The 14,087-nt window shown below is 41.4% G+C and overlaps 1 pseudogene; it reads right to left on the minus strand.

Annotated features, from left to right (window-relative positions):
* Window positions 1–9,728, minus strand: part of LOC134310654 (alpha-amylase-like) — a 52,118-nt pseudogene extending 42,390 nt beyond the window's left edge.
* Between the last annotated feature and the right edge of the window lie 4,359 nt (window positions 9,729–14,087).

The raw sequence follows: 14,087 nt of genomic DNA on the forward strand, positions 1-14,087 counted from the left end.
AGGCCGAGGTTCCCAACCAACCGCCCCTAGTCAGTCAGACTAGGGACATACCACTCAAGGCTGTGTACAGAGTTCACTTCTGTACTCTTTCTTCACCTATGACTGCATCCCTTTCCACAATACAAAAATACCATCATCAATTACGCGGATGATACTACAGTGATAGGGTTGATCATGACATTTTACTCTTTAACGATTTCACATTGTAATTACACCTTCTGTTGTTTTACCCCGAGGTGGTTCTGACAGAAACCTGTTTACCCTCTCGAGGTTAAAGACTGCAAGTCGAGACTGCTGTGCCAACGATGCTGCTTCTACTAGATGTGATGGAAACCTGGCATGTTTGCACCAAAAATGTCCAGAACTTACAATGGACTTCATCACAGACTGGACTGAACAATGAAGAACTCTTATTATTTTTTGCTAGTTATAAATTTCAGTTCAATTTAATTTTGTGTTTGTATGATTTGTGTTTGTTTGTTTGTTTGTTTATTAGGATTTTAAAGTCATGTTTTACACTTTGGTTACATTCATGACAGGACCGGTAGTTACTCATTACACAAGGTTCATCACTTCTCAAGGAATATCGAACACAGTCTTGGACAATTTAGTGTCTCCAATTTACCTCACTTGCATGTTTTTGGACTGTGGGAGGAAACCGGAGCACCCGGAGTAAACCCACGCAGACACGGGGAGAACATGCAAACTCCACACAAAAAAGGACCCGGACCGCCCAACCTGGGGATCGAACCCAGAACCTTCCTGCTGTGAGGCGACAGTGCTACCCACTTAGCCACCGTGCCGCCCCTATGATTTGTGTAAATCCTATTTATTTAAAGTATCCTCCAGGCCACCCAAGAAGGATGGGTTCCTGCTGAGTCTGGTTCCTCTCAAGGTTTCGTCCTGTAATTTTAGGGGAGTTTTTCCATGCCACTGTTGCCCTTGGCTTGCTCAATAGGGGTTTTTGGTCTGTTGGTCCTGGATTCTGTGAAGTTGCTTTGAGACAATGTTCATTGTAAAAAGCGCTATATAAATAAAGTTGACTTGACTTGACTTGATCATGGGCCTACAGAGACAGTGCCTGACTATGTGGTGTTCTGACAACAGCCTAGTTCTCATCACCAGTAAAACCAAGGAGCTCATTATCAACTTCAGAAAAAGCAGTGGTGGTCATGCTCCACTCATCATCAGTGGTGACAGAGTAGAAAGAGTACTTCGAATGTCTGGATGTTATCCTGGTCTGCCGATATCACATCAATGACAGAGAGGGCACAACAGCGGCTGTACTTTCTGATATTGCTCAGGAAAGTAAATCTCAACAAAGATGCTTGTTACCTTCTACTGCTGCAGTATTAAAAGCATTCTCACCTACTACATTTCAACCTGGTATACCAGCTGCACCTTAGCAGAGAGACACATCTTGCAGCGGGTCATAAACAGTTGCCAAAGAGCTATCGGAGCCTAACTGCTTTCTCTTCAGGAAATCTATAGTTCTCGTTGCCTCCGAAAAGCCACCACCATCTTCAGTGACCAGTTGTTCACTCTACTACCTTCTGGACAATGTTTCAGTAGCATCAGCCCATACTGCCAGACTGCTTCATCCTTACTCACAACAGCAACCTCCACTGACTCACAGGTGCTCTGAACAATCCATAGCACATTTTTAGTGCATTTCAACATAATACTACAGTATATGCATATCACTGCATCATTCTTTATTGTGTATTGTAGGTATATTATGCAGAGTATAGTATAGTATACTGTATATCACTACTCTTGCACATCCTCCACTTTGACTGCTACTGCTACCACTGTTTTCCTTGTTACAAGAATGCACATGACACCATTATGGGACTTCTCAACTAGGAATACTGTCATTTAGTACTGCAACTGGGTCAGAGCATCATCAAAACTGCAGCTCTTGTGGGGTGTTCCCGGTCTGCAGTGGTCAGTGGTAAACCGGCGACAGGGTCATGGGCAGCCAAGGCTCATTGATGCATGTAGGGAGCAAAGGCTGACCCGTGTGGTCCGATCCAACAGACGAGCTACTGTAGCTCAAATTGCTGAAGAAGTTAATGCTGGTTCTGATAGAAAGGTGTCAGAATACACAGTGCATCGCAGTTTGTTGCGTATGGGGCTGCATAGCAGCAGACCAGTCAGCCACCACCGAAAGCGCCAACAATGGGCATGTGAGCATCAGAACTGGACCACGGAGCAATGGAAGAAGGTGGCCTGGTCTGATGAATCACGTTTTCTTTTACATGACGTGGATGGCCGGGTGCGTGTACATTGCTTACCTGGAGAACACATGGCACCAGGATACACTATGGGAAAAAAGCAAGCCGGCAGAAGCAGTGTGATGCTTTGGGCAATGTTCTGCTGAGACACCTTGGGTCCTGCCATCCATGTGAATGTTACTTTGACACGTACCACCTATCTAAGCATTGTTGCAGACCATGTACAACCTTTCATGGAAACGGTATTCCCTGATGGCTGTGGCCTCTTTCAGCAGGATAATGCGCCCTGCCACAAAGCAAAAATGGTTCAGGAATGGTTTGAGGAGCACAACGAGTTTGAGGTGTTGACTTGGCCTCCAAATTCTCCAGATTTCAATCCAGTCGAGCATCTGTGGGATGTGCTGGACAAACAAGTCCGATCCATGGAGGCCCCACCTCGCAACCTACAGGAGTTCTGCAATAGAGTTAGAGCAATATACACTATAAAGGATCTGCTGCTAACATCTTGGTGCCAGATACCACAGCACACCTATTCCAATAATAGGAAGGTGGTTATAATGTTATGTCTGATCGGTGTATATATATATATATATATACTGTATATATATATATATATATATACTGTATATATATATATATATATATATATATATATACTGTATATATATATATATATATATATAATAATATATATATATATATATATATATATATATATATATATATATATATATATATATATATATATATACTGTACATACACACCTAGTCTGCTGAGAATTTATAACTTGACATATGCTCTTTCTACCAACAGCAGAGGAAGACAAAGGGGCTTTTTTAATCTAACCCCACTGACGGTTCTCCTCTGGAGTTTTGTATAGAGTTCAGCATAGAATTCAGTACAGAGTTTAGAATATAGTTCAGTATAGATTTCAGTACAGTGTGTTGTTGTCTTTTTCTTGTTAATTGAAGGCCATGCGAATTTGATGTCACAACAGTGTGAGCCAATGCAGTGAAAGCTGAGTGAAGCAAGCAGGAGGTGCCGCTACATTTAGCAACCGGCTGTTTATGGAAGCAGGTGTGTCAGCAGCGTTTAAAGAGCTTTGTACCCTGACGTGGTTGCATCTGCTGATCATGTCCCTCAGCTCCTGTTCTGTCCCAGATCTGGAGCACAGCTGATGGCTGACAGGCTGGTATCTCTCCCACCCCTGCCTCGCTGGCCTGGAAAGCACAATATGCTCGCTGGGAGGAGAAATCTGGTTAAAAAAAAAAGGAATTTTATCTGTTAGTACAATCTGACAAATCCCCCTGATAACACAACCAGATATTTATTAACATATGCTCTCATTTCATAAATCCAACTTTCTTTTGTTCATGTTCTGGGAAGCTAGGACACTAGGAATAAACAATTTTTTTATTTGAACATAATATTGAGATGAATGCGCAATTCAAGGTACTGGTTATATTTTTGTAAGAATTCTGGTTGCCATTGTTGGGCAGTAGGAAAGCAAATTGACTACACCATGGCACCATGGTTTGTCGACATCTAGCCATCAGCTTTTAAGACTCCAGAACCATAAGCATCAATATTAATTTGCTACTAGACATCATTTTGGTCTTTGGAAATTTGTGTCCATTTATTTAAAACAATATTTATTTAGGCACTGAGTAAAAATACTGATGCTTGATGAGAAAGCCTGGCTCACAACTGAGGATACAATTTATCCCAAAGTTGTGCAAACCTACTGGTTTCTCTGTACCAAATTTATTAAACCATGTCTTGACTGCCAAAACAGCCCTGCAACTGCGATGCACTGTGTATTCTGACACCTTTCTATCAGAACTAGCATTAACTTCTTCAGCAATTTTAGCTGCAGTAGCTCGTCTGTTGGATCAGACCACACAGGCAGGCCTTCACTCCCCACGTGCATCAATAAACCTTGACCGCCCATGAACCTGTCGCTGGTTTACCACCGTTCCCTTCTTGGATCACTTTTGATAGATACTGACCACTGCAGACCGGGAACACCCCACAAGAGCTGCAGTTTTGGAGATGCTCTGACTCAGTCATCTAGCCATCACAATTTGGTTCTTGTCAAACTTGCTCAAATCCTTACGCTTGTCCATTTTTCCTGCTTCTAACACATCAACTTTGAGGATAAAATGTTCACTTGCTGCCTAATATATCCCACCCACTAACAGGTGCCGTGATGAAGAGATAATCAGTGTTATTCACTTCACCTGTCAGTGGTCATAATGTTATGCCTCGTCTGTGTATAGGGGCACACATTCTTTAAACTGTTACCACAAGGTTAAAAGCATATAATTAATTGTGTACAATTCCTTTTGTTTCTCTGGAATCTACTTATAATTATTATCACTAAAAATGTTTATTAATGAGTATTGACTACAACTGGTGACTTCACTGTGCCCATATACAGGCAAGCCGGAAAGTCTGCACACCCCTTTCACCTTCTCCATGTTTTATTACATTACAGACTCATTCTATAACAGAGTGAGTTAATTTTTTGCCTCAAACATCTACACACAATCACCAATAATTAGGAAGTGAAAACAAGGTTTAGAAAATATGCAATTTTATTTTTGTGAATATGAAATTTTTTTTATTTAGGGGTTACATATCAGTACACACTTAGCCTAATACTTGGTTGATGCACCTTTGGCAGCAATTACAGATTCAAGGCGTCTTGGGAAAGAAGCTACGACCGTAATTTTTGGTGGTTCCAAACTTCTTCCATTTACGAATGATGGTGGCCACTGTGCTTTTTGGGACCTGTAAAACTGCAGCAATTTTTCTGTACCCTTCTCTAGATCTATGCCTTGACACAATCCTGTTTCTGAGGTCTGCAGATAATTCCTCTGACAACATGGCTTGGAGTTTGCTCTGATATACACTGTCAACTGTGGGATCTTATATAGGCAGGTGTTGGCAATCCCCAATCATGTCCAATCAATTGAATTTACCACAGGTGAACTCCAATTAAAATGTAGAAACATCTTAAGCAGTATCAGTGAAAACAAAATGCACCTTAGCTCACTTTTGGGTGTCATATCAAAGGGTGTGTACACTTGTGTACGTATGATATTTTACATTTTGATTTTTAATATATTAGCACAAATGTCTAAAAACCTGCTTTCACTTTGTCATTGTGGGCTATTTTGTGGAAAAAATTTACTAAATCTAATATAGAATGAGTCTGTAATGTAATAAAACATGGAGAAGGTGAAAAGGGTGCAAAGTCAAAGTCAAATTTGTGGTTGAATTCATGTCAGAAATCCATGGACCAGCACCATTCAAAAAGATGCACATTGGATACTCTTTGCTTGTTCTGTATGTGGCACTAGAATAAACCAAATTCAAAATCCAGTGCTACCAAACACTGTTTTGTTTTGGTCTGATCTTAGAAAAAGAGATGATATGGCAGGTCAAATCATCTAAATTATACACATTAAAACTGGTCATTTTTACCAGGTAATCTAACTGGTTTGTTTTTCTGCACTATTACTGCATCACTATACTGACTGCTGGTTGTAGGTAACATAGGTACCAAGTCTGTCAGTTTGAAAAGCTAATTATGGGTCTAATGATCCAGCCCAACACGGTGGACAACTGGGTTTATCTTTCAGTGGTGTTACCAGTCTGTTGAATTCAAAAAGTATAGGTCTCTACTGTCTGGCTTCTCAGCAGGCATAGATGTCCCCAGGCAGCAAATAGCATGAATGCATTAAAAAAATACATGTGAATTGGGAGGAGGAGGGGAATAGAGACCAAATAATGTAAAATAGTGTAAAATGTGTATGGAATTACAGTCAGGTAAGCATGACAAGTAAAAATCTCTGTTGGCAAGGTGCATATTAATATTATGCAAATTAAGGAAGGTGGGTCCACAAAAAGTTAGATCACCAACATTTCCACACAGGCTAATTATCCAGCTGAGGAGATGAATTAGATGTGCTAGAGCAGTAAATGTGCAGGACAGGGTGGCACTTCAGGTCTAGAACTAAGATAAACGGCTGCTCTACAGGAAGCCATATATCTGTAATTGCATTATAGATGTATAATATCTGCAGCTTGCAGCTGGAGTCTGCCTCAGTTTCCAGCTGATACTAATGAGAATTCTCATGTTTATCCAGACTCACACAACAATGCAATTTTACACAAAATCTTCTTACATATCCAATTCCAAACTATAGCCGCAAGCGGCGATTCCCAGGGTCTAAGCACAGATTAGCCTATGTGGCCCAATATGTGTGTATGGGACCATTTCTGAAGAGCAATAGGACACAGTTACACCATATTATTTGACATAGCCTATGAACCTGCTATAGTATATGCCTTTGAAGTGTTGTGACAATTGGTCCAATGCTTCCTTTTTTTTCCCTCCCATTTTTTTTTTTTTTTAGCATGTCTATTTTTACCCAATTGTGTTATGCTTCCTCTCTACTGGTGCTGACCCCCGCCCCGATTGAGGAGAGCAATTTGTGCATAGAGAGCCACACCCTGATTAGCATTATTCCTCTACTCTGTACAGAAGCCATCAATCAGCCAGCAGAGATTGCATCAGTTATGAGGTCCCTATCCTTGGATGACCACGATACGATGTATTTGAAATCCCAGCTCTGGTGTGCTAGCGTATTTTACCGCTGCGCCACCTGAGCGGCCCCGTACAATGCTTTCTAAGTTAGAGCAATATACACTATATTGCCAAAAGTATTCGCTCATCAGCCTTCACACGCATATGAACTTGAGTGACATGTCATTATTAATCCATAGGGTTTAATATGATGTCGGCCCACCCTTTGCAGCTATAACAGCTTCAACTCTTCTGGAAAGGCTTTCCACAAGGTTTAGGAGTGTGTTTATTGGAATTTTTGTGAGGTCAGACACTGATGTTGGACGAGAAGGCCTGGCTCGCAGTCTCCGCACTAATTCATCCCAAAGGCGTTCTTTCAGGTTGAGGTTAGGACTCTGTGCAGGCCAGTCAAGTTCTTCCACACCAAACTCTCTCATCTATGTCTTTATGGACCTTGCTTTGTGCACTGGTGCGCAGTCATGTTGGAACAGGAAGGGGCCATCCCCAAACTGTTCCCACAAAGTTGGGAGCATGAAATTGTCCAAAATCTCTTGGTATGCTGAAGCATTAAGAGTTCCTTTCACTGGATCTGAGGGGCCGTGGCTGAGTTGCTGTCATTCCCAATTGCTTCCACTGTGTTATAATACCACTGACTTTTGGCAATATAGTATATGTTCGCTTTATGTTTGGCTTGCTCCACCCATGTTCTCAGGGTTTATTGGATACAAAACTTGTGTATGGAAATACCTAATGTTTAAAAATCACTGATTGCTGTTATAGTTTTTGTTTTATTCTCATTTTAAAAGAGATTCAGGATGACGAGTTATTGGCGTTTAAGCGTAGTTTATTCAACATCAGCACATTTTACATATCACATTACTATTCCGCCATTTCTACTAACAACCTTTTCTTACGTCCCACCCACTGCATGCATAAATCTGCATAAATCTGCATGATAGCAAATTAGCATGTTCATTAACCAATCACAGCATCCCTTAAATATGCAATCAATTCTAAATCAATCATACAACATATTCAGTGAAATTATGCATGAATATTACAGTTCTCACATACTCTCTCAAGTTTTTAGAAATTGCACTTTATTCAAATATATAATTAAACTCAGTATTTAGTGAAAATGTGAAGGCCTTACTCATTTTCATGGTCATCCTGTGTTTCTGCATTGCTCCCAGTGATTTTGGGGAACAGCCATGCTAAATCTATACTGCAGTTAATGATAAAATGTGTTCAGATAGACTGACCCAGAGGTGATCAGCCTCTTGAAAAGAAAAAAGGAGGAAGTGAATGTAGACCATTTAAAATAAACATACACAACATGGATAAAAGTGGACAGCTTTTCTAATGATCATATTCAGATGTTTGCTATTGGGTATATTAAATCAGTTATATAAATGAGATATTTCCAGCATTGTGGCAACAGTTTGGAATATCCCCCCCCATGTTTTAGAATGGCTGTTCCCCAGAACCACTGGAAGCAATGCAGAAACACACCCTGGATAGGACGCTGATCCATCACATGGCCTCGAGCATCTCCCCTCACCTTAGACATACCCAATTTTGTCTTTATTCAGACAACTAATCAGCTGGTAGAATAGCTGTGGATTTAAACCCCCGATCCCAGCAATAATGAACTGTCAAATTTAACTGTGCTGAACTACATTATATCCAACTATGCAAAATTATATGCAGTATCAATAAAATACATATAATGTTCAAAAGAAAAGCAAAACATTCAGTAGATGGGGCTGATTTTGAAGTTATCAATGTTATCCCACCATACAGCTGCTTACTGAGTTACCAGGCAGGTATGAAGATCTGACAGTTCAAACACATACACCGATCAGCCATAATATTAAAACCACCTCCTTGTTTCTACACTCACTGTCCATTTTATCAGCTCCACTTACCATATAGAAGCACTTTGAAGTTCTACAATTAATGAGTGTAGTCCATCTGTTTGTCTGCATGCTTTGTTAGCCCCCTTTTCATGCTGTTCTTCAATGGTCAGGACTCTCACAGGACAACTACAGAGTAGGTATTATTTGGGTGGTGGATGATTCTCAGCACTGCAGTGACACTGACATGGTGGTGGTGTGTTAGTGTGTGTTGTGCTGGTATGAGTGGATCAGACACAGCAATGCTGATTGAGTTTACAGTTACCCTAGTTATTTCTGCTACAGACCCCTACCCTGGCCAAGGAGGGCTGTATTTTACACACATCCCCTTCAACACGTAGTTTCCAAACACTTTTAGTTTCACCTGGATGAGGCAGATTTACACAGGCATACATATCGAGTACATAGAGTACTTTCCATTATTTCCCACCTCTGTGCAGGCGCCATCAACCAGCCATAAACACTGCAGTGATGAGAAATACCTCTGGCCCTCCCACCCAGCAGATATTACAGAATTGTGACTGCTTGTACTCCTGCGGCCAACCTGTAGCAGAGATAAGATTCAAATTCACAAGCTTGAGATCTCAGCACTGATGGGCTAATGTGTTTTAATGCTTTGCCACCCAAGCACCAGATTACAGTTTAACAAATCAGAAATGCGATTTAAAAAGTTGTCAGTATTAGTACATTTGCTCAGTTAGGAAGCATAAGCGATTGTGAATCAAGTTCACCTGCTCTGGTGCAAATGAAAGTGTCAACAGGTACACCAGAGAGGTAACAGCAAGACAACCCCCAAAAGGGGAATGGTTTTGCCGGTGGTTGCCACAGACAAATACTCTCTCCTTATCTTTCATGACTGATTCTTCTCTAATTTTGCATTTTCTAGTGTTCTTGCCACTACTGGTAGCATGAGGCGGTACCTGCAGCCCTTTCAGGTTGCACAGGTAGTCCAGCTCCTCCAGGATGGCACATCCATACATGCTGTCGCAAGAAGATTTGCTGTGTCTCCCAGCACAGTCTCAAGGGCATGGTGGAGATACCATGACACAGATCGTTACACAAGAAGAGCAGGACAGGGCCAGAGAAGGGCATCAACCCAGCAGCAGAACCAGTATCTGCTCCTTTGTGCGAGAAGAAACAGGAGGAGCACTGCCAGAGCCCAGAAAGTGACCTCCAGCAGGCTACTGGTGTGCGAACTGTCAGAAACAGACTCCATGAGGGTGGCATGAGAGCCCGACGTCCTCTAGTGGGACCTGTACTCAGCCCAGCACCGTGCAGCTCGATTGGCATTTGATAGAAAACACCAGAATTGGCAGGTCCACCATTGGCGCCCCGTTCTCTTCATAGATGAGAGCAGGTTCACATTGAGCACATGTGACAGACATGAAAGAGTCTGGAGATGCCATGGTTCACGTTATGCTGCCTGCAACATTATCCAGCATGACCGGTTTGGTGGTGGGTCAGTGATGGGTTTGGTTGCATATCCTTGAAGGGTCGCACAAACGTCATACGTCATATCCAACGGGACTCTTAATGCTGTTAGGTATTGAGATGAAATCCTCAGAGCCATGGTCAGACCTTACGCTGGTGCAGTGGGCCCTGGGTTCCACCTGGTGCAAGACAATGCCCGGCCTCATGTGGCCAGAGTGTGTAGGCAGCTTCTGGATGATAAAAGCATTGATGCCATTGACTGGCCCTCACGTTCCCCAGACCTGAATCCAATTGAGAACCTCTGGAACTTTATGTATCAGTGCATCCGATGCCGCCAAGTCGCGCCAGGAGTTCACTGATGCCCTGATCCAGGTCTGGGAGGACATTTCCCAGGACACCATCCACCATCTCATCAGGAGCATGCCCAGACATTGCTGGAAGTGCATACAGGCATGTGGGGGTGATACACACTACTGAGTAACATTAGGAGTTGCCTTGTTGAAATTCACGTAAATTGGATGAGCCTATGATTTCAATGTTTTACTTTGATTTTTGGTATGAATTTGAGTCCAGTCCTCCATGGGTTGATGATTTCGGTTGTTGGACTGTTATGTCATTTTGTTCTTGACTAATTACACAATTTATATCAGTAAAGATTTTCATTCATCAAGATCCAACGTGCGATTTAAGTGCTCCCTTAATTTTTTTGAGCAGTGTACATGGAGTACAGGTTTTGACCATCCTTGTAGATAAAGTCAATTATATCTGTGTAGGATCCTAGTCAGTAGATAGCACCACTGTAATTTAAACTCTAATCTCAATAGCATAAAAGCTAGCCAACCATGTGCCTAAAGAATTGTCAAATATTCTAAAAATAGCTAGAGTTTTGCCTAAAGCTTGTTGATTGTATAAAAATGTATTTCCTGAGGTGCATAAGTACAGCTCATATAAGCAAACATTTTGTGGGCTCTATGTACGAGTAGGAGGAATAGTAATTGGTCGTGTCTAAGAGACTTTGTGTAAGGTATGGGTGCACCACTTTGCTCATTAGGGGCCAACACGTATGCCATTTCCCAGCTCAAGGTAACTTGACTCATCAGGTTATCCACAGATTTAAAAAAAAAATATGAGAGAAGAACTGTTACTGACTCCTGACTCACACTTGGTGTGAGGGGTCTTTGTGTAAGAGTGTTATGTGCATGTAAATAATTCTTCTTCATCCTCAACACAAGAACATTTTATTTCTCAGTAACTTTCATGAGCCAGACAAGGTCGCCTCACTTACCTTCACTGTGCAGGTAAACAGCTACCACGGGTTCAAGGTATCAAGTATACACATGATGTGGCTCCTCAGAAAGGCAAGTAAAGGCCAATTTGGCCTAGTCCAGCTTCTCTGCATTCTTCTGTGTGCATGTGTGTTTGTTTTTGTGTGCCATTTTTGATCCGTTTCTGTATTGACACCACCATGTGATGCACTGCTGAATGCTAATGGCTGCCTGCTCACTTCCTAAATGTAGCAAAATTTAGGGAAATTAAGGGATTTCTTACCAAATCAGCTTTAGCTTTTTTTATTTATTGATTTAATTTTAAATTAACAATGAACAGCCTCTTTGTTCACTGCTCGGCTTGAGCGGGGCAGTAAAACATCATCAAAGTGCGAATATGAGATGAATCTGCATTTGTGTGGAATAACTGTCAAAATCACTCTAAAAGCATCCACATGTATCTGTGTTTAGCTAGATTTTTCTCCTGTTTTACTTTTAAACTTGTGTTATAGTTTGTGTTATATCCCAGCTCCACCAAACACCTTTGGGATGAACTGGCACAATGGTTACAAGCTAGGTCTTCTTGTCATTAAAGCCCAAAAGATTTGGCCAAATAGTGTAGGCACAAAGAAAGATGAAAGGATTTATAGTTGGATTTACTGACAAATAAGAAAGCTAGATGAAGGAATGGATGGGTGATTGAGAAGTGGAGAGATTGATGAATGAATAGTAAAGGGATGGACTGAGATGGATGAGAAGTGTGGATGATTGGAAGCCAAGTATATATGGTCAGATATACAAACATATAGAGGGTCATAAGTATGAAGGATAAATGGATGGATGAATGAATAGATAGGTGGATATGAAGACGGTTGTAGGAACGGTCCAATACAGATATACAGTAAAATGAAGGATAAAACATATTATATAACTAAATATGACAGATAAGCCAAACAAATGTGCAATGCCAATTTGGTAACAATGGTAAAAAGAGGGTCAGAAATATATATTAAATGTTAGGCTGATAGTCATTCCTTGTGGTTCACATGTTAAATGAAGAAGATCTGATCAGCATAAGGAACTAGGTGACTTTTATAAGGACCAAATTATAATAATAATAATAATAAATTCAACTTATATAGCGCCTTTCATAGTACCCAAGGACGCTTTACATAGGAATCATAATCACAAACAAAATCAAACAGAAACAAAAACAGACGAGTGAAAGTGTTGAGTAAACAAGAACATTTTAAGAAGAGATTTAATCTCAGAGAGAGAAGAAGAGAGACCAAGAGGGAGAGGAAGAGAGTTCCACAGTGTAGGGGCAGCAACACTAAATGATCTACCACCCACGGTGGTCAACCTAAACCTAGGAGCAACCAGGAGACCAGCAATAGACAACCTTAACTTGCGGGAAGGGACATAGTGGTGTAAAAGATTAGCCTGATACAAGGGAGCCAGACCATGAAGTGCCTTAAAAGTGAGCACTAAAATTTTATATTGAAGACGCTTATTGACTGGAAGCCAATGGAGTTGTTCTAATACCGGGGTGATATGCTCGTGTTTTTTAGACGGGGTCAGCACTCAGGCAGCAGCATTCTAAACGATGTGCAGGGGTTGGAGGGATTCTGAGGGAAGTCCATAGAGGAGAGAATTGCAGTAGTCCAGTTTGGAAGTAACAAAGGCATGTACCAGGGTCTTAGCAGCTTTAAAGGCCAGAAACAGACGCAGTCGAGCAACATTTCGAAGCTGGAAGAATGAAGACTTCACCAGTGAACTTATATGTGGCTCAAGTGACACATTTATGGCCAGACGACTGAGTTAAAGTTTCTTCAAAAGAGCAAGTAGTGCTTACAGGCAGCTGAGATGAGTAACCACCAACAGTGGTCCAAGTAGGGACAAGCCATGAACCACTAACAGGTTGTTAGGCAGACAAGACTTGCCAGATGCCAGAGAACATGAAGGCTGTTTCTGGTATGGACCTACTGTGGCTCAAATATAAGATCTTTTTAATCCTAGGGATGAGCGCATTTTTTACAACACATAATGCATCAAAACCTGTGTACAGGGCTGCAGAATCACAGGTCAGTCAAATGGCCCATGCTAACTTCTGTCCACTTACAGTGGGCACACAGGCATTGTAACGGGACATCAGAGCAATGGAAAAAGGTTGAATGGCCTGACAAATCCTGTTTTCTCCAGGATCATGTGGACAAACAGACACGTACAGAAGTTGGAGGACCTCCTGGTAAGGTCAGAGCTGTTTTGACAGCATACTAAACGGGTGGTTTTAATGATTTAGATCATTGGTGTACACTGTGGAATGGCTGGTCAAATACGGAGATGCAGACAGATGGATGGATCTTGTAGATGGCATACATAGTCAGATTTATGATGGCTGAACAGTCAGAACGAGCAATCCGATATTGGGATGGTTGAATAATGCATAAGGAGATAAATACTGGTGTAATGTCAGAGAAATGTACAGATATATTCTCTAACTGAGCACTACATTAGGAACAGATATCTGGTACATGCATTGATTATTTTATAAGCTACACCTACCATACAGATGATTTGTGGTTATACAATTACTGACTGTAGCCTATCTGTTGCTCTGTATATTTTTTCACCCCACTGTAC

This window comes from Trichomycterus rosablanca, chromosome 3 (genome assembly GCF_030014385.1).
Source record: "Trichomycterus rosablanca isolate fTriRos1 chromosome 3, fTriRos1.hap1, whole genome shotgun sequence".
Lineage (NCBI taxonomy): Eukaryota > Metazoa > Chordata > Actinopteri > Siluriformes > Trichomycteridae > Trichomycterus > Trichomycterus rosablanca.